We start from the raw sequence: 23,641 nt of genomic DNA, 5'->3' as shown, positions 1-23,641 counted from the left end.
TTTAAGAAAATAATTGATCTTGACACATTTTCTATGTATCAGCACATTGGATGCATCACATGATTTTGAAGGTTTTAGTATGTTTCGTTTTTGATTAAAAAATTAGTTCCAAGCCTTGTGAATTTATGCAATGACCCTATACAAGCTGAAGTAGTAAACCTCTGTCCTGCTGTGTGTTAATTCCCCCATGTGGATCCAACTTGTCATCACAGCTAGAGATCATAAGAACTACAGTACATACAGCAGGATTAACAACCTTTTGGGCATGAAGTGCCATTTTAAATTTTTCTGGTTAACCACTGTGCCAGCAATGCCCAACCCCAGCATGCATTGAAAAAATTTACTGAAATTATTTTTAGTATTTACTGTATACAGTTCCATTCATTTAATTTCAGCCTCTTTATTTCAAATTTATCCTAAAACAAGCTCAAAATAATAAATTTTACTATATTTGTATATTAAAGTTGCATAGAACAAAAATAAAACTGTCTTTTACCATGTAAAGCTGATCTTAGAACTTTTTGGAAATTAGGTATCACTTTAAGTGCTTTGAGAGAGTCTGTAAAAATAAGTCTGATGACTTTTGTCTTGTTATTGAAAGTGGCCCTATATAAGGACACCTGGATAAAGCAGTAATAGGATCAACAGTAACCAGGATGAAGCACTCATCTGTAAGGCTCTGTTCTGGCCACAGTCATACTCTCCTCTTTGACGTGGATTGTCAGGAAGTTTGGTTGGTTCAGGACACATCATCAAATCGACAGCTGTTGATTTCTGGCTGACATTGTCTAATTCTCCGTTCTTCAGAATCCAGTATGAGTTGTTCTTGAAGAAATAGCAATCTCCTGAAGAAAGTAATTGTGAATAAAATGCATTAAGATTGCATTCAAAGTTGGAGAAATGTTGATTTCATCAGTTCACCCAGAATTTGTGGCCAGCACACTGCATTGTGTAATTCTGCATTAAATATTTTAATGCTACATGGTTTTGTTGCATGACATTATCAGATTGAATGTTTACATGTACTTTTCAAATAAATAGTGTAACCTATTCTAAAGTGTTACCCATTTTAAAGTGTCATTAATGTAAAATACAAAATAACCTATAATGTTTCTAATTGTGTTTTAAAAATTTAGTTGAATAATTGAATAACCAATGACAGACAAAGCAGAAACCCAGTAAAAGAGATTCAGCTGAAAGTCAAATCTATTTTGTGACTTTAATATAGACATATAAATATATAAATTGTCCATATTTTAATTGAAGATATACAAAAATGTATTAAAATTGAACGATTCAGTTAGACCATAGGTTTTAATGCATTTTGATGTCTAAAATGTACAGCTAACTCATGAAATGATTGAATAATAACTCCATAAATTACACTACAATGAGTATTAAATGAAAAAATAAAAACAATTTGCAGACAAACCCGGAAACAAGTTCGTATTTTAGCACTTCCAGATACATCCCCCTGAAGTCAATGGGTTTTTTGAAAGGGTTTTTGGTTTAATTTCTGAAATAAGGTCTGTGGTGAACACAAACTTTAGATATTTTTGACACTTTATGTTGTATTTAAACGAAAAAACAAAACAAACAAACAAACAACAATAAAAAAAACATTAGAAATACTATTTATAAAAAAAAAGATAAAAAGAAAAAGCTAACAAGTGTCTAAACTGGACTACAGAGGTTGATGGGGACATTAAATGTCATCACAGTGAACAGGTAAACTCATCTACTCATTAGTTCACTTTTATAGTTTACTCACTAGTCTACTATTCTAACTCAACTTTCAGGGTCAACTTTCAAATGTCTTTTAAAGAGTTAAAATTCCTAAATTGTGGTGACATTGAAGTCATGTGACTGTGATATAATTTGTTTAATTTAAAATTCAAGTTTTACTTATTTGTGAAGATTAACCTAATGAACAAAATGTGTAAGAATCATAAACTTTTGTTGGTTACAGAGCTTATTTTATGCAATAATCTGAAAGCAAATAGAAAAATCCTGATAGGTTTTTGTCAAGGCAACCAGGGTGATGCAAACTTTTGATTGGCCTACAAAATATATCATTACTGCAGTGCTCTATTCTGCTACAGATTGATTTGAGTGGTCACAAATGAAGCCAAAGCTTCATAGCTATAGTAAACTGATAATGTAGCAGCCTAAAGCTGAAAATGCACTTGAGGTAAACAGACTTTCTCTACTTTACCGTCTCTCCAGGTGATGATATCATCGGGGTTACTAGGCATGCCCTTCCAGAGGATGGCGTTTTTGGGGTAATCTGCATCTGGACAGCTCTTCTCAGTCCCAGAGAACCTCCAGAACTCTCCACCACTGAAGATGTAGGTTTTTCCATTATGAGCCCAAATAAAGGCAGCGTCCACCCTCCTCACCTCACTTCCGTCATGAGAGATCAGCCCCCAGTCTGACAGCGGACGTGGGTAGCCAGAAATTGCCATGTTGTCTTTAAATACCCAGTACTGTGAACCTGTGTGGAAAACGTTATACATTCACTTACAGAAATTAGCTTTTTCAAATTGATTTGTCCTTCCATTGTGCTCAAATTGAATAAAAAGAAGCTAACCTATGAAGAAGATGATCCTGCTATCCGTTTTTCTTTCATAAACTGCATCTATCTTGTTAGTGCCGGGAGGAAGACCGAACCAGAAGTTTTTTATGAGAATTGGCTCAAAGGACACAAGAGAACCGGGTCGCTGCATTCGCCAGAAATACAGACCTAGTGCAAAATGAATGAAACAAAACGAAATGCTCTTCCACCTTTGTGCAAGACACTACAAGCAAATCCAGTGTTTATCGTCAGTTTTAAGGTTTTATTTTGCTTCCCTAATTTGTCTTCTTTCAGACAAAGTTTCTTTTATTGCACTTTATCTATTTGCATCTTAAAATTTCTGTTCTGGAAATTTGCAAATTAGTGCATATTTTATTAGAGAAAGGATCTTTAAATATGTAATCATTTAATTTCTGAAAATTTCTAATAATATTCTGATTAATCAGCTGGAGAAAGCATGGTCATATCTATTAGTTAAATTTTTTACTCTGTTCACCTGTAGTGTCTTACATTAAAAATCTTAAGCTTCTAGTGGCCTTTAAGATGATCAACTATGATCTGCCTTTCAATATCTGTGCATTTGTAAGAGTCATCGGATACCTTTAAAAAAGAAAACTTCTCCTCTGATGTTTGCCACTGCATCAAAATCTCCTTTACAACGGTTCAGGACTGATGGATCAGGTCTAGATAAACAGAGAGGTCACAGAGGCCATTAACACTTTTAAGTTGATGTATTTGAGTGCTGGGGAAGTTCCACACTGTGTATCTATGCTACTGTGCAAATGTTTGGGGTGTCTTTGAAAGCATTCTCTTATTCTCAACACGGCTGCATTTATTTGATAGAGTAAAATCTGTATTGTGGAATATTCTGTGATGCAAAGCTGAATTTTCAGCATCATTACTCCAGTCTTCAATGTCACATGATCCTTAAATCATTGTAATATGCTGATATATTATCATCCCTTTTAGAAACTATTGTATTGCTTTGTATTTTGGTGTATTTTTAATCTTACTGTCAATTTTGATCAGTGTAATGCAGCCAAAGTGTTTTTTTTTTTTTTGTCTTGGTAAATATGACTCACTGTACTGGAATTTTGGGCTGAGGTGTACTCGTTGGTTTGGGCTGAGGTGGTCTCGGTGGTTTGGGCTGAGGTGGTCTCGGTGGTTTGGGCTGAGGTGGTCTCGGTGGTTTGGGCTGAGGTGGTCTCGGTGGTTTTGGCAAGGCAGGTGTGGGAAGATTTGGGAATGGTATTGATGTGCTTCTCTTGCTTCCTGCCAAAACACAAACCAAAACCACAGCGAAAACTTTAGATATGGTCAGCTCAGCGCATCATGATTAACTGGTAAAATTGGTTTACAGTTACAGACAATGAAATAGGATCCAAGCCTGATCTAAAAAAATTTTTTTTTTACAATTTTTATTTATTTTTATATTCTTGGCGCATGTTCTTTTTTAAAATGATAGTTCAATAACAAAGAAAAAAAGTTTTTCAAATAAAGCTATTGAATGATTTCAGAAAATTTGAAATCTTCCATGGGTTTTACAGGTTTGAAATGACATGAAATTGACCACAATACTCTTTTCTGCATGAACTATTACAGTTACCAGAGCACAGGGATGTAACGATTCACTCAACGCACGATGCGATACAGTTCACAATTCTGATTCCACAATATGATTTCACACAATTTATTTATTTAGTTATTTATATTTAAAAAAAAATATTGAAGACAAATTCTAAATGAAAAGGCATCCTTTAATATTGACTGGACAAAATGCTGCACACTAATTTGGGTCAAATAACTAAACTAAACTAAACTCAAGTTTCAAAACAAAACCCAAATCAAATAAATAAATAATACAAATATTTTCATATAAACAAAGGCTTTGCCTGTGCTTTCCATTTAAAATTAGAGACAACCACTGCATTTTATTCACAATCCAAACAAAGATGCTGCATACATGAGTTTTTGATTGAAAATAGATTAAACAAAAAACAGAATGGTCTGAATTTATCTTTGTGAAACTACTACATAAAACCCTGCACAAAACAAAAAAAGAGCAGAAAGGCTGCATGAGACACAAATTCACTCTCTGACAACAGGTGGCGCTCATGGAACAGCAGCAATACAGTGTTTCCTTGGTTACTGCTGTAAAAAAATAAATGTAAAAAAGCAGTGCAGCATTTATATCCCTACTCTGAGGCAAAATTCATTTAAACTCCCATCCCTAACTGTTTCGTGATTCATTAAAATCTCAACTGATTTGAATCATGACATATTTGTAGGGGTGCACGTTTGGGGTGCATTATTATACAGTATCCCTACCAGAGCAGGTAACCAGGGCACCTTAAAATAACCAGAGGCCCCTGGGCTACAGCATCATGTAAGGCACCCCTCCCTACCCTTGATTGTTTTTTTTTTAGCTTCCTGACAATTATATAAGACAAATTAGAATTATTTTTATTTTTATTGGTATGCTAGTTAACTTTTACAACATTGTTCTGCATAAATGTGAATATAAGTGAATATCTTATAAAATATCAAATTTACTCTTTGCCAGAAGGTGGCACTTGTGGAACTGCAGAATTATCCACCTTATTTTCCAATGTGGAAGAAAATGTTTACAGCTAAAAATAGCTGGAAACAGAGACCAAAATTTATAAATGGAAATTACGGGAAAATATAGCCAAAAGTGAGTGTGTGAGTTTGTTGAATGTTGAGTTGTTGAGTTTGTTGAACAGAATGCTGCTGCCACTGTTGCTAACTCCCATATATTCATAAATATAAAAGAATATATAATGTTCCAGCAGCCAGTAGGCCCCTCCCCAGTGCAGGCCCCTGGGCTTCAGCCTGTTAAAGCCTGTGCGTTAATGCACCCCTGCAGATAACTAAAGCTTCTGAACATGCTCCTACCGTAGAGCGACTGAATGGCATAGCGATCATCTTCTGGAAGAGTGTAGGATGCGTAATCACCAACATGACCTTGGTAGTACGGCCTCATGATGGAATGATGAGTGGAGGAATGAGAGAGACCCAGAGCATGACCAAATTCATGCACAGCCACCGCAAACAAATCAGTGCCCCAGTCAGCTAAACAAATGGGGAGAATAAGATGAGTGGTTCTTCATTTATTTGTAAAGAACATTTATAAGTGGGTGAATCATCAATTGAGGCCATTTTCAGCTACTTAAAATCAAGTCTTCAGACTATATTTCACGAACTACGTAAACGTTTAATCAAACGTTCTAAAATAAATATGGCATGTACTTTAACAGTAATGATTTTTCTCACTGTTTTTTGGATAAAGTTACCTGGCAGTACATTACTGCTGAACTTACACACTTTACAGAAATTGTATTTATTTTTATTTCATTTATTTTTTTGATGTAAATATAGATCATGGTTTACAAGAAAATACTATTTTATTTTTTCATGTTTAATGCAATGTGTTCCTTTGTAATTAATTGTGAAATACATATACAGCAATACTTATTTGTTATGAAAGAAGTCAAACACCCCAAGCCGACAATGATACTAACTGCTGTTTCACAGCTAAAATTGAACTGATTTAATAAATGATCAATTTTAAGACATTAACACTTATTTTCCTGTTTATTAATGCAAAGTTCCTTTGAAACAATCTATATTTTAAAGCGCTATAGAAATAAATGACATGATTATTATAATTAAAAAATATATATATTCTGTGGAATAAATGCAAATTCATAAATGCAAACAAAGTCAATTTACAAAATCACTGAATTTGATTAATCCATAAATATTCTGCAAACTTTGGGACTATCATTCATCTATTAACCACTAAATATTTAGTAAAGCCTTATACCTATGTAGGTCCAGCTCTCATCATCATCAAAATGTGTATCTCCAGAAATATCAGCCTCCCCGGGGAAGAAGGCATGAGCAAGTGTCCCTCCCTTCCCATCGAATGGATACCCATCATCATGGTTCAAGCGACCAAAAGAGATCTTGATATCAGCTTTGTCCTGCTTGTTTGAGGATGTAGCATGAAATTCGAGGTTGGTCACATCACTCCAGGCTTTGAGGGCATAGGCCATAATATTGTTCACTTCACTGGGTTTGAGGAATGGAGGGAGAGATGGGTAATTATGGATGCTAGGACAAGAAAGAGGAAAAAAGATAAATCAGTGGCTGCATTTATAAGGTTGATTGTATATGACTGTGTCAGTGACCAATGTTAATCTAACAATGCAGACCTCCATGTGACTTCAGACTTTTTCCAGCGAAGCCCAGTGGTTGCATATCTTCTCTTCCTCCTCCGCTTTTTCAGCTTGTCCTCAGACCCTATAATGTCTGGCAGTGAACACCGTGGTGTGTTCATCAGTTTCAGCGTGTCACTGTCTAGAGAATCACAGGACAGAAGGGCCCAAATCAATCTACAGACTTCAGAGAGAGCTCATTGCAGTACGTGAAAAAAAACCCATATGGGGAGGAGAGAAAATAAATAATTCTTTCTCTAGAGATGCATTGACCAAACCATTCACAAGCCACCAACTACAGCATGAGGAAAAAGTCAGTCTAAATCTCTTCAGTACACGTGCAGTTATGAGGAAATTAAAACATAGTGATTTGATTTGAATTTGATTTGGAAAAAAAAAAAGAAAAAGAAGAAGCAGAAAATGCTACACAACAGAAAGTAGGGGGTAAAAAAAGAAAAGAGAACAGAAAAAGACTTGAAAAAAATGCCGTTAGACCATTTCCTGCATGTGTTGAATTTACCGAGTTTGCCTGTGTCTTTGAGGCCAGCAAAACGCTGCATTTCTTTGATGGCTCTCTCAATGCCTTCTTTAGTCTGCAGCTTTCCTGTGCGGGGGTCCGGAGGGGGCAGGTATCCATACCTGCTCAACCAATCCTAAGAGAAATCAAGAATTACACGTTAAAATGTTAGTTTAACTTACTTATATATATATAAAATATACATTATATATTTATTGAATTTATAGAAATTACAAAAATACATTCTCAAAAAGGATGTGTTAATTAATAACATCATTGTTATACATTTGTGTTGGTTATGTTTTATAGAATAACAATAAAAATGCATTGTTCAACTCAATGTGTTAATTTCCATTTAATTATTGCTTTTTATGTCACTTCACAAGCCATTATTTCTCTGGTGCCCCAACTTTTCACTGAATATCACTTGCTTGGAAGTCAGGTGATTATATGATAGCCTACTAAAGACTTTCAAAATGTCTTTTGCAAAGTTTGTGATAATTCATTGAAGGTCAAAGTGAAATGTACGTAATTATAAGGAAAGCAAATTTGCAGCAGTTATGATGTGTGTCCCGTATTTCTCTCGATTGAACTAGCCATGCCACTATTTATGAATTAATCCTTATTTTGAGTCATAGGAATCATGTGAAGTGTTCTAGAAAAGAAGACAGCCGCTGATGTTTCAAGTATCACTAATATTACCTTTTGTTGATAATAGGGCTTGCCACGCCAGATCTGTGGAAACCACTGGGTTTTTATGCTTATGGTAAAGTGGCCTTTGTCCAATCTATCATTTTTTAAGCATTAATACTATTTCTGTTAACTGAGCAGTGATTATATTCTCCATTTACGATTTCAGTGAAGTTGAAGAATTTAACAGGGTGATAGAGAAACAATTGAGAAAAGAGGGGAAAGAATCCAGGTGGCAGGTAGTGCTGCTGCACAATGTGGGCTTTAAATATTTAAATGTCAGGAAAAGTCATGTCAATAATATGTTATATCTATTCAGATTTCTTGTACCTCTATTATTATTATTTTTCTCAGTTCAGATGGGCTTTATTGACATGATTTTTTCAAGAACCTTTGTTCCCACAACATAAAAATCTTTGAACAGTATGCAATAACAGTATTATGAACATTAATTGGTATGAAGATTTATATAATTATTTTTGTATTGTATATGTTTGTGCACTGTGTGGTCACTAAGATCTTTTAAATATGAAATTTAAAATTAGAGAGTAGAACATGCTCAACTAAATGTTCCTTATTTCATTCACTTCTCTCTCTTAGGAGTCAGTGAAGATGTTGTCCATGAGGTTCTTTCTATGTTGTTCACATCATGAACACATTTGTTTTTGTGTGTGTTCAAGTTCAACTGTTGTAATATATTATTTTATAAAATATACACAATCTTAAATCTACCCCAGAGTCATCCTTGTGTCTTCCCTCTGTACTTGAAAATGTGGTTAATCAAAGTGACTGAAAAGACTATACCATGATTTCTTGTTTATTTTACTTGATGAGTTATTATATTATGATACTTAGTCCCAATAATTACTCAACATTCCTAGGAACCAGGTTTAATTGCAATAAGGAAAGTAGTATTTGGGTGAAATAAACCTTTACAAATCGCTAAAACACTTAAGTAGTTAAAACTGGGTGAAAATACTGCCTTGGTGGCACTTTTTTCGTTCCTCCAAATCTAGGGTCCTGGAAATGCCTTCCTGGTACTGCGGTTCTCTGACTCGGTAGGTGGCACTGTCACAAAAAACTAGGGTCCTAGAACTGCGGTCCTTCAACTGCATTTCGGAAAAATTGTGGCCTCCGGTATTGCAGACGGACAATATTGGTAGTTTGCCAGATCGGTTTAGCCAATAGTATTAAAGCTTTATCTTTAGCACCAAGGTAAAAACAGACCTGAAAGGAATTATTATATTTACAGGTCCTTGACGTCAGAGTTTGAAAACCACTGATGTCCTGTCTTTCCCACACACAAGAAATTCTCACGCAAACGTCCAAAAAAAAAAAAAACCCACACTCTCTCTTCCTCTCTATCTCTTTAATGACTGCATCGCCTATAAATAACTGAAACAAAAGCCTACTTTTGGAGAGGCTAACTTAAAAAAAAAAAAAAAAAAAGCTGTCAAGAATAAGTGGTCAATTACACTAACAGTAGCTATTTTAATATAATAAAATGTATTTTCTTTCTTTTTGTTTCAATCGTGAATATCCACTCCATCAGCATTGTTTTGTATTCTGTTGTTGTTTAACAACAACAAATGACAAATGGACAAATGAAGAGCTGCATATAATCATAAATATAAGGTCTGAGTCCACAATTTAAGATCATATTCATATTGTTTAACCCATTTTGGCCCCTGCATGCCCCTCTTCTCTTCAAAAAAATTCAAGAAATTCCTGACACATAGGGATTTTACACATGGACAATTATGCTCACATATGCACATCAAGAACAATACAACCCAAACTCACTTTGAACATATGGCACAATGTTTGTTTTCCTATTTATTAAAATATTTAACTTATAGTAATGCAGAGAAAAGCTCATCTTACCAAACCCTGAGAGTACTGGTCCAGCATCGGAGCCAAATCAGCCGGAGAGACAAACGCAAGCACAGCGCAGGTCATGTAAACCAACCAAAGACATCCTGAGAAAGTCATCTGCCTGGACGGAATACAATTAAATAAACAGCTGCAGACAATCAAAAGGATCTACTTTTTTCTGAGGTCAATGTAGCTCTTGTCTTCTCATACTCTTGCTACTTTAGTTTATCTATGTAAGGACAAGGCAGCGCAGACCAATTAATGAGAAGCGTGCTCTCTCTCTCTCTCTCTCTCTCTCTCTCTCTCTCTCTCTCTATCACACACACACAGACATAAATCTCTGTTTGTCTATTCTGAAAAATCTCTATAAGAAAATCCCACTCTCACAAATGAGCATGACTTAACTGCATTAATGTACATAATTAATATTACCATTAATTATCCCTTTTATCACTATCCCTTGATTCAAAACAAGTTATCCTTTGCCGTTCTTACATTTTGCTCAACATAAATCAAAAGTCACCAGAACCCACATGACACAATTTAGGTTAAAGGTGCAGTCACACCCATAACTGAAAGAGACGGATGTTTAAAACCTTAGTAAACCGTTACAACACTCATATTTCTTAAAGGGATACATCTCCCAAAAATGAAAATTGATGTTTATCTGCTGACCCCCAGGGCATCCAAGATGTAGGTGACTTTGTTACTTGAACACAAAGCAAGATTTTTAGCTCAAGCCGTTGCAGTCTATCACTCTTATATAATGTAAGTGGATGGGAATCATGGCTAAAACATACAAAAAAAAAAAAAAAAAAACTGGCCTTGGCCAGTGAAAGCTGCCATGAATTCCAGACCTTCAGTGTGACGCGAGACTGCCTACATCTTGGATGCTCTGGGGGTAAACATATAAACATTTGGGTGAACTATCTCTTTAAGAGATTTCACCCTCAGTTAAACAAGCACTGCAAGAATTACAAGCCAAAAATTTTATGTGTATTCAGCAATATTTTATAATTTCACTCTTATAAACAGATTGCTTACAAAATCAATACCAAATATACATTATCACTATGTGCTTTATTATAATTCTGTCATTAATTAGATGAAACAGTGGCAGGGAGAAAAGATCTCAGGGGACCAGGAAATGTACATGTGTGTGTGTGTGTGTGTGTGTGTGTTAAAAACAAGTTAGAAGACTGACTTTATTGAAGTTGAAAGCCCCAATGTATTTAACAGAAGTTTAAACATCTGATGATGATGCAAAGTCATGCAGTTTTCTTTGTCATGGGACAAATTTCAACCTCCTGCTCAAGGTAGATCAGACACATAATGTGGTAAATGATGCAAAACAGGACTTCGATTAACAACCTCACACCAAAACAGCTGTTCTAAATAATGTGTACTGATATCGAGGTGTGATATCAATAGGAATCCACATTCATGAGTTTTGCCTGAGAAAGAAAAATTTCCCTACTCAGATGTTGCTCGTGTTCAAGCTGGTCACTCAGATTCACCTCGCAAACCAAAAGAAACTGCTTAGGTTGAAATTGACTTCTGTGTGGGATGTTTAAAATTGACAATGGACTTTTTTGCCCATGTAATTTGACCGGAAAAATACCAATGTGACCCCACATTGATATTGTTTTTATACAACAGTTCAATAAACAGTGAATTAATATTGACTAATTTACATTTTGCACACAATATTGCCAATATATTTTCTAGCCCATGCATGTAAATACAAATAATACTCTGACTCGAGATAATTATTTGTCTATGAAAGCTTGTTTCATCCACAGATAAAGAAGTTAGTTCTAAACAACTTTCTGAATGCAATTATGAGTTTACATCTCGTAATTCAGAGTTATTTTTTTGCGATTCTGACTTTTTCTTTGATCTGAATCCTATTTACCTAAGATATATTTTTTTGTTTCTACTACAGAATAATTTTTTTTAAAGATAATTGTGAATGTTATATAGTTTATATCTTGCTATTCTGAGTTTAGCCTATAACTTGCAGTTCTGACTTTTTGTCTCATTAGATACAAAGAAAGAAAGAAAGAAAGAAAGAAAGAAAGAAAGAAAGAAAGAAAGAAAGAAATAAAGAAAGAAAGAAAGAAAGAACGAAAGAAAAAGGAAGCGAGCCAGACACAGTGATGTAGTAATGGCTATATAGTCTGGGTTTATTCCTCCTTCACTAAAACTATTTAAAGCTTGTAGAGTGACTCATCATGTAGACTCAAATATGAAACTAGTAAAATAGAAGTGTGAAGTGACGTGTGACCAAGTATGACGACCCATGCTCGGAATTTTAACCCATCCAAGTGCACACACACACCGTAGTGAACACACACACCATGAACACACACCCGGAGCAGTGGGCAGCTGAGACCTTGCTCAAGGGTCTCCTCTCAGTCGTGGTATTAAGGGTGGAAGATAGCTCTGGTTATTCACTCCCCCCACCTACAATCATTGCTGGTACTGAGAAACATTACTTGTTTGCATTTTTTAGGTTATTGGGGCGCTAATAACACAATTAATAAAAATAAATAATTATATACCACCCAGTTTTTTAAATATAGGCCTCTACCAAATGGTTGAGTTGCTGCTTGATGGTAAAAGTACCTATTACATAATTATAAATGTATAATAGCATTTAAATGATCATTTAATACCTACAAAGACAAAAACAAAGTTGAAAATGTAAAAATACCATGAAACAATTCATGTCAAGTAAATTTTATTTGAACAAAAGAACTTCGCTCCCATTTTCTGCATAAAATTCCAACAATTTTAACGACAATTGTATTGTCAAAAACATATGGGGCCCTCTCCAACTCCAACTCAGCTCTGCTGTGTATAATCTCCAAAGAACTTTTGTTCTTGCATTGAATGAACTCAAAAACGAAACATCTTTCAAATAAAATGCGCAAACAAAATAGGACCTATGGGAACCTTGGCCACGTTATTTTCAATGGTATGCTGCGAAGCATTCCCTCTCTCTGATCAAGCACAGGAAAACATTGCACTTCCCACATTTCCATCTTGACACACCCTTTGGGCAGATGCAGCACTGCCCCCGGTTGTCAGTATGAAGTGGCAAATGTCCATAGTTGTCGTAGCCTACATCTGGTTGTAGTTTGGGGGGTCTTGGGGGGAGGCACTTCTTCTCACAGGACATTTGTGGTGCAGAGGCAGATGATGGTCTGCCAACTCTGGGTGCTGCCTTGTTGACTTGTTCCAAACTGTGAGCCACAGCCAGGCGAAATCTTTTGAGAGGCATTGGTTTTTCCTTCAGTAGGCCACAGTCTCTCTTGTAGACCAGCCAGGCATTGGAGATGGACAGGTCAAGGACATATCCAAACAGGGGGAAGTACCAGCGTCGTGACTTGGCAGGGGTCTTTGCTCCACCGTTGGACACTTGTAAGGGGCACAATCCCACAGGCATTGCTCAGGAGGGTAACACATTTATTGTCATACCATTTGACTGCATGTACTCCTTCAGCAGACTTATAGTCAAGAGCTCCACGTCCTCTCTCCATCAGCTCTTTGTCTTCTATCAGGTGAGCTCCACCGATGCGGTTTGATGGGGCTGTGCCGATGCACTTGATGCCCAGATTTGCGTGCAGGCTCAGGATCAGGTCGAAACTAGTGAAGTAATTGTCAAAGAAGACAACTGAAAGCGGTGGCTGTGTTATGGTTTTGCATAATGTTGTCACCACTTTGCTCCCTAGAAGTAGCTCCTGCTCTTCCTCACTTAGATCAACACTGATGAAGGTGGACGGCCCTTGATAGAGCAGTAGGTCATGGATAATGCCAGATGAACTGGCACAACAGAACACTTTAAAGCCCCACTTGTCAGGTTTATTGGCAATGTATTGGCGGAGATTGCCAGCCCTTATGCCTTTATAAGACACCATGACTTCATCCACACTGTGCTTGTAGGTGGATAAAACACAGAAATACAACGCAGGAATAAGGAAATGATGCACCATTATATATAAATGCCAGCATGTTACAAAAATCATACATATTAAACCATTTAAGTATAATAACATTATAACTGTAACATATTGATAACAATGCATGAACAGCAGTGTTTTTATTCCATGGAAAATAGTGCATTTTAATAAAATTAGCATAACTTCACCAAACTGTTACCATGCGGTTGAGCTGTCATTCCATGCCAAGGTTTACCATAGAGTGCCAACTCAACCGTATGGTCAAGCATGTTTAAAAAAAATTATTTGACCATTATAAGAGGTTTCTGTTTTGCATCAATTTACATAATTCTGTTAAGTAACGTGTTAGATGATATAAAATGTTGAAAAAACGAACTCACCTTTGAAAGTACAGCCAAAAATAGTTCAAATGTCAGAGGTGATTTTTCAATTTTAATTTTGCTAGCAGCATGATAAGTGAAATGTTCTACTGTCAAAAAATAGAGTGACCTCTAGTGAATGTTTGGAGCATAGCATACCTCAACCAAGTTGTAGAGATGACCCAATCAGCTTGAGTTCAGTTCTACACATTTTTCAATAAGATATAGGGACCCAAAAATTTATCTACCAAATGGTTTAGCAGAACATTAAAGGGTTAAGTGAAACCATTTACATGTGTGTATGTACTGTGAAAAATTACTATATGCTTATTTGGTTAAATGGACAATAATTATCATCAATTGGGATGATGCTGTATTTGAGACCATTACAACTCACGTTTAATCATTGCTAAGTTTTATTAAAGGATTTAATAAATACATTAAATGGGTTGACTAAGCGAGTAAACACAACATCCTCATAGAAGTACAAAGGGATAAAAAAATTACAAACTTCAAACTTTAACTTTTAAACCATTGTTTCTGGCTAAAATACAAGTTCTCTATCCATAATATGGCGTCCTCCTGTGAAAAAGTCATTTTGCCTGAATCAGGAGAGTATATAAGGAGAGAAATAAGCACAGATCAAGAACCATTTATAAGTCAAAGCAGCTCTAATCAAATAGGTGGGTTGATTTGCAGGAAACGTTATTTTAGATTATGGACTGTTATTTTGATCAGAAGCAACTATTTAGAGTTAAACACCTGGGCTTCTTGAACGTTTTGAAATGTTTAATTTTTTTGCTTCATCGGATGGGGATGAAACTTGGTGACTTTTGTTGTATTACCTATATGAACACACAAAAAAATCAAGGAGATGATTCTGATATGTTAAAGGGTCATAAAAAAAAAAAGTCACACTTAGCTTCCTCCCGCCCGAAAACGGGCGACATAGGAAATGAATGGGAAATACGAAAAAATAGGAAAACTCAGAGAAACTTTTGGTGGTACAAGCTACAGATCAGCAACTGTGCTGAAAAAAAGTGTACAGCAATGAAGGGGTGACACTCTAGAACATCAAGAGTGCAAATAAGATCCCCCCCCCCCCCACACACACACACCCACGCACACAAACACACACACACATACACAGATAAACTGGCGACTGCAACAGCAAATTTGTAGAATATTCCACATAAAATCATAATGCAAAACCTGATACTTATCTAAACATTTTTGTTAAGAAAATAAAGTAATCATCTTTTAGAATATCTAAATGAATATCTAAATAAAAAAAAACGAATAAGATAGAGAAATCATGTCTAAAACAACAAAAGGAATCAAAAAGCCTTTCTATATAGGATATATAGGAAGCTATAGGCAGCCTACAGGCTGGTACAGGACATTACACAAAAGTGGCTATTTTTTAAAGCCACTAGATGAAGTTCTTCTCCTGGAACATTTTTTTTTAGGCTGGCACTCTATTTTGATGTGAAATGCTGCATTTATTGAATTTTTTTTTTTAAATAAATATAAAATTAAAAATGATATATTAATTCTAATGGAAAAAATAGCTCATAAAAAATTATATAATTAATGCAAAGTATCATAAAAAAATCTAAAAATTCTAAATAATAATCAGAAAACATTATAGAACAAAAATATATTTGATTGGTTATCCTGGGAAAAAGTAAAGTACAATTTTAAGGCTTCGCCCGTTTTCGGGCGGGAGGAAGCTAAGTGTGACCCATTTATGAAGAAGCCCAGAGGGTTAATGATGGATTCATTTATTACAAACACACATCTTTTTTGCTTCTCAAGATGTATGTTAATAGATGAACTGGAATGGTGTTGATTACTTTTGGATTATTGTGTAGCTTTTATAAGCTGTTTGGAAAAGGGAGATGTACAAAGACATCCTGAAATGAATGTTTATTGTTAAGTTCAATTTTTAATGAAAAGTAATTTTTAATTAAACTGTATTTAATTTCAAGGAATTTCACTAGTGCTTTCAGACCTTTGTAAATACTCAATTTCTCTCCTTTACACACAAACACACACATACATTAATGTTGTTCAGTTGCTTTTGACACAATGTGTTTTAAGAAGCTATATAAATAAAGCTGACTTGAATGACTTGACACACACATCTTTGCATTCTACACAATCCATAAACTATAGATTACAGACATAATTTCTTAATAATCAAACATATTTTCACAGAGTCATGACTGTATGACAGCATGTTCAGTAAAAATAATTTGGCTTGCCAGATGAGATGCTTTCTGACGATTTTTGAGGAATAAATCTGACTACAGTATTCACTGATGCTTTCAGAGAAATGAAGTGATTGTCACTAACTGCTTTCTGCATTTTAAAACAATTGTGTACTGGTCAATAATTAATGCAAACACTATTGTCTCAAGCTTATTGAGGTTTGTGAAAAGGTCAGGTCATAAACATTCCTAAAAAGTGATATATCACATATTTGATTATGAAAATGATCACAACAAATAAATTACTTTAATGGGGAAATTACAGTGTAGAGATGGGGAATTATTGTAAAAGAAGCAGAAGCCAGAGTTATGTTATTAAATCATCATAATATCCTTCCCAATTCTGTGAAGTTGCTGCCGGGAACTCATGTCAATAGTTCTGAAGAGACATTTGCTTAAAATCAGCACAAATGTCATTTCACAGTGCTTCATATGTATATAAATCATATACAATGCTGTTTGTCTGAAACGGAAGCAAATATCGCACGATGTCATAAGATCTAAAAATATGGCTAAAATAAATGTTCATGTCAAATTTATGTATTCTGTCCTTTAGGTTGAACCATCAGAGGATTGTTTTCCTCAGAGTTTTGATTTTTTTTTTGTAATCTTCTGTAAACATACCTATTTAGTATTCTAATGCGACATCTACATCCCCTGTTCTTTTCACTGCAGTCTGGCCCAATACTGCCCCATATTTTGATCTGGACAGGTACAGAAATGCCTGGAGAAATCAAACCTAAAACGCATGCACTTCTAAAGAGTAGTACACAAAAAAAATTAAAAATTAAAATTTGTTTAAGATTTACTCGCCCTCAGGCCATCCAAGATGTAGATGGCCTAAAGGTGAGTACATTTTTTGCAAATTTTCATTTTTGGGTTAGCTATTCCTCTAAAACAATCAGTCAACAAATAAACCAAGAAATAAAGTAGATAAGGGGGCACTGAAAGTGTTTTAAACAGTAATTGTTAGGATATTGTGATGGATAACTGTGGTGTTTAGCTCCCACACAGATAGCTGGTAGACTCACCTGTGCTGGTGTTAGTTGAAGGAGGAGATGGTAGATGAGGAGAGGGGTACGACGTCTCAAACGAGCGAGACACAGACGGGGAGGGAGGCAGCATGCACAAAGAGGAGGCAGATGGAGAAGGTGCTGACTGGAAATAAATGTTTAGTAGAGCAAAACACACACACACACACACACACACACACAGACAGACAGGCAGACAGACAGATTGTAAATGCCAAAACATAATTATTTAAAATAGTATTGAAATGCAGTGAAGAACAGAATTATATACCAACATACTACTCTGCATACTACAGTATGCATTTTATACTATATCACTATAAACAGTATTAGTACATCACTATATTTGCCAAAAAATAAAACAATAAACACTGCATGTAAGCTGCACTGCAATAAAAAAAAATATTGAATATACTTAAAAATGAAATTTATCTCAGAAATTGTTAATATCACAATTAATTATTAAGAAATGACAAGTAACACATTCAATTATCAATGTTTTACTTTTCATTTCTTAATAATTAATTGTGATATTTCAAATTTCTGAGAGAAAATTGTTTCAAAGTACATTCAAGTGCTTATTGCTTTGCATTTTGGCAAATATAGATGTAATGCTGTTAGATGAACTTAGATTTTCTTGTGATCACTGATGTCAGTTTCATTGTCACCTTGTCACATTGTCATTGTGAGAGGTATGGAAGCATATGGGTAGCAATATTCAATTTGGGATGTAATATGCAAAATGACAATGCAATATGTAAAATGACAATGCATTTCTGTATTTACATTTACATTTTCCAATACATTTGTGCAACTTTTGGTGCAAAATGAAAATTAAATTACATAATTTTCATTTGCCATTTCATACACCAGTTTTAATATGTAAAATGAATACTAATTTTAACACTTTATAAGTTGCAAAATTAAAATGAAAATGTATTACAGAAATGATTAGATATGTATAACATGTTCAAGCAAAAACTGTGGCAAAATTATCATTTAAATGCTATTTTTCTTAAATGCATTAACACTCACAGTCAAGACACTTACGATTGCATTTTCATTCAGTGTCCCGAAATGAATGTAGCAAAATTCAATGTGCACATTGAAAATGCATTCCGAGCCGATCACGTGTCCGCCCCCTCACGCTATGTCAATCACTGCGTGAACAAGGCGGGGCTTGCAGAAGGTCAAGAGACTCAAATCTCAAGAAGAGGATTCAAGTGAGAGAACATGGACAAGACAGTTGGTGCATATACGTTTTGATCATTTCGGTTTATGGTTTCAATATTTCATTCGCACTTGTGGGCGGAGCTGAAACGCTGCTTTCATCTGATTGGTCGAATCGCTCCACCTTCAGCTCGGTCTTTTCATTCTTTCAGGCAGAATAAGAGTCAGTGCGAGTGAAGCACTGTAATGTCTGAAACCACCGCTCACTGTTAATTAGCATAATATTTGAATCAGATGTAGCTGAGCACATAATTCGTGCTGCTGCGACCTGCAAATTATTTCTAGGTTGTAGTATTGTATGAATATTGTCCCACTGATAAATACAGTGCAAACAGTTATGTCTCTTTGGATAAAAGTGAAGTGGAAATAAAAATCAATAATAGACTGAACAGTTCCATGTCTGTAACATTTACCACTCTCATCTTTTAAGTCATAAGACACTAGGTATGTGTGTGTGATATTAATAATTAATTGTAAAAATTAATATAGTAACATTTCTAAATAAAAATAGTAAAATTAGCTCTGTGCTGCTCAGTGCTCCTGTAGCCTACCCCAGAGCGCCCTCTCGCGGCTGTAGACGGTAATGTTTTCTCTTGGTTCTGAATAAATGCGACTTATAGTCCAGTGCGACTTATATGTTTTTTTCCTCGTCATGACGTATTTTTGGACTGATGCAACTTATACTGAAAAATACGGGTAACATTATTATTATTATTATTTATTATAAGAGTAATTGACACAGACTAGAACTTTAATGTTTCACCAAATTCAGCTCAGATCTTCAGACTCGTCTGACTCGTGTTGCTGTATAACTGGCCAGACTTACCTTCACAAAAAATCCTATTTAATTTTATTTCATAAATTTAACTATATTTATTTCCACTTCACTGTTATCCAAGGAGACAGAACTACTTTGCACTGTTTTTATCAGTGGGACAATATTTATACAATACAGTATATACAACCTAGAAATATTTTAACGGGGTCTCTTGCAAGTCGCAGCAGCACGAATTATGTGCCCAGCTACATCTGATTAAAATATTATGCTAACAGTGAGCGGTGGTTTCAGACATTAAAGTGCTTCACTCGCACTGACTCTTATTCTGCCTGAAAGAATGAAAAGACTGTGCTAAGAGTGGAGCGATTCGACCAATCAGATGAAAGCAGCGTTTCAGGACACGTGATCGGCTCGGAATGCATTTTCAATGTGCACATTGAATTTTGCTACATTCATTGCGGGACATTGAATGAAAATGCAATCGTAAGTGTCTTGACTGTGAGTGTTAATGCATTTCAGAAAAATAGCATTTAAATGATCATTTTGCCACAGTTTTTGCTTGAAAATGTTAGACATATCTAATCTTTTCTGTAATACATTTTCATTTTACTTTTGCAACTTATAAAGCATTAAAATTAGTATTCATTTTACATATTAAAACTGGTGTATGAAATGGCAAATGAAAATTATGTAATTTCATTTTAATTTTCATTTTGCACCAAACGTTGCACAAATGTATTGGAAAATGTAAATGTAAATACAGAAATGCATTGTCATTTTACATATTGCATTGTCATTTTGCATATTACATCCCAAGTTGAATATTGCTACCCATATGCTTCCATAGAGAGGGTGCTAATACATAACAGTACGTATAGAAATGTGAATCTCATACAATGAGCAGCAGTGTCTCAACTGAACCCCAGAGTAGACTGAAAGAGAGTTATGACTGGGGAGAGCTTTATCACTTTGACTGAGCCTGGATGCTAAACAAACACACAGTCATATGAGGTCCAGCTTAGCTCCAAAAAAAAGTGAAAGTGATGTGACATACAGCCAAGTATGGTGATCCATACTCGTTAACCCATTCAAAGTGCACACACACACACACTAGGAGCAGTGGGCAGCCATTTTTGCTGAGGTGCCCGGGGAGCAGTTTTGGGGTTTAGTGCCTTCCTCAAGTGCACCTCAGTGGTGCCATTGAAGGTGGAAGAGAGCGCTGTACATGCACTCCCCTCACCTACAATCCCTGCCGGCCCGAGACACAAACTCCCAACCTTTGGATTCCATATTTTCATATGGAGTCCATATCTCTAACCATTAGGCCACGACTTTGCGCATATACACACACACAACCACACACACACCTAAATGAGTACATATGAATTCTCCAGAATAATCATTAATTCACAGAATTATTTATTAAAGCATTATGACAATGAATGTACAAAAATGGAAGTACACACACACACACACACACACATATATATATATATATATATATATATATATATATATATATATATATATAAAGGGTTTCTAAGTTCACTAAAAACAAACCAACATAAACATAGATGTAGAGGAAAAAAAAGCGCCAAGTACATATGCAAATTTCTCATTTCTGTAAACCTCCATTCCCACCTGTACTGTTGCCATGCGGATGATGATAGACAGCTGAGTTAAAGGATGTGCTCAGTGGAGCGTGTGTTTGAGAACAGGAAGTGCCGCCCCCAGACCGCCTCTGCTTTCGTAGATTCTCCTCGCGCCTCCATTTGGCTCTTCAATTGGAAAACCACACCTAACAATCAAGGTCAAATATATAATATGAAGTTATCTATCATATTTATTTTCATGCTTTAGCGAAGTCAACATAAAGACAGTCACTCACTTGTATCCTTGCCTCCAGAAGGTCAATTTTGTTTGCGAGTCGCTCCCGTGTGAAAACATCTGGATAATGTGTTCTCTCAAACACTGTTAGATGAGTGTTTTAACAAATAAACTTCAGTAGTTTTTTTTTTTTAAATAAATGCTTGCTTTATTTATTTTTATGTCACTTAATGCAATATAATTCATACTTTTTTAAGCTTTTGTCTATTTCCTTACCTTTCTCCAAGGCCTCGATCTGCTCTGATGTGAAGCTGGTTCTGTTGCGCTGGAGTTTCCTCTTTAACTGCAGTCTCAGTTGAGATTCTTCTCCCTCATCTCTTTCTCCATGTCCTCCTTTCTTCTGCCATCCTCCCATCCATCTCCACCAGACAGCAATCTGAAACCGAGGGGGAAAAAAATGTTACCAATTTGTAGAAAAAAAAGTCAGTCTGTTGACGTCACAAAGTGTGAAAGCTGGGAACCATTATATGAATTCTTAAGGACTAGTTCATAGTAATTTTTTTTTTTTTTACTATTTTAGTCTTATATAGTCTAACATTTTAGCTTCTTCGGAATTTCCAGTAAAATTAAAAAGTATATAAGTATATAAGTAAATATATAATAAGTAATATAAATATTGTTTGTAATTAATTAATTGTAATTTGGTTATCAATATTTTTCAAAATATCTTCTTTTGTGTGCCACAGAGGTTTGGAACGACATGAGGAGGAGTAAATGATGACAGATTTTTCATTTTTGAGGGAACTTTTCCTGTTAAGCGCAAGCCTTTTCTTTTAAATGTATTTGAGTTAATTAGAAACAAAGTCGGTCCAAAAATTACATACAAGCATATAACATATATAAGACACATTAATAAGGCACTAAAATGTTTGTGTACAATTTATGTATTTCATATATATATATTTTTTTTTATATATATTATTATATATATTATTTATTTTTTAATACACAAATTGTTTTTGAAGAGGTCAAACCCATCTCAGTGTTTTCTTGAAGATGTTTCACGTCTCACCAGTGCTGTGCTGAGTGAGAGCTGGGTTCTGCTGATGGTACCAGTCAATAGCTCCACTCCAGTTTGAGGTGCTCTGGATATTCAGCATGGTCATCCTCTCAAACATCATGAAGCTGACCACTCCAGCCTCAGAATAAAAAGAAGGGACACACGAACTGATTTAATTTAGAGTCCATAAGACACAGTATGACCTCTGACCTTCAATTGTTTTCATTCAGAAAGTTTTAAAGGAACTATTGATGTGAGAGAATGATAAGTTTATAGATTTTGCTGACATGCCAATAATTGACCTTTTATAACAGGTTACCTTAGAAAACTAATCTTGTAGTAACACTAGCTCATGTATGTGTTCAGTTAACCTTTTTTCTTCTTCTTGGCAATAATGGAGGAAATTTTCAATACTATTTTTGTAGTCAAGACATGCAGAGTTTAAAAAAATAAATATCCTGTTCAATTTATGGTAAAACACTGTCAGATGTGGTTGCCAGAAATTCAGCATAAAAAGTAGTGTGACAATGTTTCAGATATTGTGGAATGGTATATTGGTGCTTGTACTGTTATTTTATAACTTATGTATGAATATAAATTTCATATCATGTGAAAATCAAAAATGATTTTGCTAAAACCAAATTATTATTTTGGTCTAAATGAGTCAACTCCACCAAACTACTGTTATAAGCATGAGCCCCGCCAGACTGGTCGTGGCGGAGGTGTTGCAACAATAGTGATATTGATAGTGATAGTGATATTCTCAATTGTGGCGAGTGGGGCGGGGCCGAGGGACGTGGGAACAAGGAGTGAGGCCCGGCAATGATTGGGCAAATCAGTGGCACCTGCGGCCCACCGCCGGTCTCGAGTCCCACATAGGAGATGGAAGGATATAAAACTGGAGCGACGACAGTGAAGGACGAGAGAGGACCAGGCCTGGGTTTTAGTTGTGTTTTGGTTTGGTTTTGTGTATTGGATTGTCCGCCGGTTCCCGCCTCCTTCTTGCCGATGATTAGGAAGGTTTAATTCATTACATCAATGTTACCCAAAAAACGGCATACAGGTTTAACTCATTCAAAATACTTCTGCTTAATGTTACACTGTCAGACATGCAAAAGAAATCTAATGTATCTCTTGCTCTGGCTACTGTGTTTAGACCACCAGGGCCGTATACAGAATTCCTAAAAGAATATGCAGATTTCCTCTCAGACCTTCTGGTT

The 23,641-nt window shown here is 35.4% G+C and overlaps 1 pseudogene; it reads right to left on the bottom strand.

The window, feature by feature from the left end:
- Positions 1 to 587: 587 nt before the first annotated feature.
- Positions 588 to 22,539, bottom strand: LOC132120927 (matrix metalloproteinase-25-like; annotated as a pseudogene).
- Between the last annotated feature and the right edge of the window lie 1,102 nt (positions 22,540 to 23,641).

Source organism: Carassius carassius, chromosome 39 (assembly GCF_963082965.1).
Source record: "Carassius carassius chromosome 39, fCarCar2.1, whole genome shotgun sequence".
Taxonomy (NCBI): domain Eukaryota; kingdom Metazoa; phylum Chordata; class Actinopteri; order Cypriniformes; family Cyprinidae; genus Carassius; species Carassius carassius.
This window is presented reverse-complemented; position numbering and strand designations above follow the sequence as displayed.